Genomic DNA, 1,687 nt, shown 5'->3' on the forward strand with positions numbered 1-1,687 from the left:
GCTTCAATTGACGTATTCTAAAATGTGAAGATACTAGAGTAACCCAAGTAAGAAACAGAAACACCTCAAGACAGAAGATGTAAATACATCAAAGAACTGTGTAATCTCTGGGAAGGCGAGTCTGGGTGTCTCAAAATAACTTACCAAGTAAGCAAAAAATGAAACCATCTCAGTTTTTGGCACTGACATTTTTGACATCAGACACAACAATCAGTAATAAAGGTATTACTTCAGAAAGATGTGTGCGTGTAAATAAACAGTACTGATGATTGAGGGTTTCATGTAAAAGAAAAAAAAAACTATTACCATTTCTCATGAARTTAAATGCATGCAAACACACCTGCCCGGTTTTGGAATTTTTAAGACAATTTTTGTTAAGATAAAGCAAAAAACAGAACGAGGCCGGTATGTACAGTCCCTTCCGTAATCAAAGTCGGGAGTAATAATCTTCTCAGTTACCAAGGAGCTAGTTCTCAGGAGCTAATCACATTTTAAAACATCAGCTTCCTTTCTTCACAGTTGCCTTTACTCGCCGCCCTCGCCCGCCGCGGGCGGCCGCGCAGGGGGCAGGAGGGAGCGGCCGGGCCGGGCCGGGCCGGGCGGGCGACGAGCAGGCGGCGGCACGTCCCGCCCGCGGCTTCCGCCACCCAGTTATTTCGAGCCCGAGCCGGGACAGGCCAACACAAAGTTGTAACGGAAACTGCGCGATTCGCGGGAGGCCTCTGCGCGGCGCCGGGCGCCGCACGCCGCCCCAGGGACCCGCCGCGAGCGGCGGGGAGGAGCCCGGCACCCCGCGCCGCTCYGGAGCATGGAGGCGGTCGCCCGACGGCCGCGGCGGGCCCCTAACGGGCGGGCGATGGCGTTCCTGTCCCGGCAACGCCCGCCGCGGGCTGGTCGGGGAGCGCGGCAGGCTTTGTGGGGGGACCCAGGGGATGGCAGCGCGCGCCGGGAGGGGAAGCGCGGATGCCGCCCCCGTGAGAGGTGGCAGCGGGCTGCCAGCAGCCGGGGCCGCAGGGCCGCTGTGCAGCGCGCGTCCGCCCGCGGAGGGCGCCCGGGGCAGGGCCCGACGCCCCCGGCCGGCCCGGGCCGCTGCACCCCAACGGCCGCGGCAGCGCGCGCCGGCCCCAACCGTCGGCCCCAACGGCCGCGGCAGCGCGCGGGCCCGGCGCGGCGCGGCGGGGCAGGGAGCGGCCGTCCCACCCCAGCGGGCTTTCTCCGGCAGGCGCGGCGCAGGGCGAGCCCTGGCCCCGGCCCGGGCCCGAGCCCCCGCCGGGAAGCGGCGAAAACCCGTAGCGGAGGCAGCGCCGCCCCCCGCTCCCGCTCACCTTCACAGATGGGGCCGCGCTGGCGTCCGGGCGGGAGCTGCGGCCGCTGCCCTGGGCATGTCCGGGAGCGCTACGGCGACGCGCCCTGCGGCCGGGCTCAGCCCCTCAGCCCTGCCGCCGCCCCGGCTGCTGCCATCTTGTCCTGGCGGCTGGGACGAACGAGCCCCGACTCAGCCCGCTCGGCAGCCCGGGCCTCCGCCTCATCTTCCCGGGGAGGGACCCAGCCCGCCCCGGCCGCCGCCTCCGCCTCCTCCGCCCGCCTCCGCTCTGCCCGCCCGCAGCGGCCTAGCGGCGCCTGCCGCAGCCCATCGCCCTGGCAGCGGCGGGACGCGGCTGCGCTCAGCGCGGCGGGGGGGCCGCGG

The 1,687-nt window shown here is 67.2% G+C and overlaps 1 protein-coding gene across 4 annotated transcripts in view; it reads right to left on the bottom strand.

Annotated features, from left to right (window-relative positions):
* HIPK3 (homeodomain interacting protein kinase 3) overlaps positions 1-1,687 on the bottom strand; it is a 413,563-nt gene that overhangs the window by 375,967 nt on the left and 35,909 nt on the right. The window contains exon 1 of one of the 4 annotated variants that reach the window (XM_085300851.1): positions 1,326-1,561. The exons of the other annotated variants lie outside the window; for them this stretch is intronic. The gene's annotated coding sequence lies outside the window, so the exon portion shown is untranslated. Of the gene's footprint in view, positions 1-1,325; positions 1,562-1,687 lie in introns of those variants that run through there. 4 annotated transcript variants of the gene reach the window in all.

This window comes from Rhea americana, unplaced genomic scaffold, assembly GCF_003343005.1.
Source record: "Rhea americana isolate MKP2758 unplaced genomic scaffold, rheAme1 scaffold_17, whole genome shotgun sequence".
NCBI lineage: Eukaryota > Metazoa > Chordata > Aves > Rheiformes > Rheidae > Rhea > Rhea americana.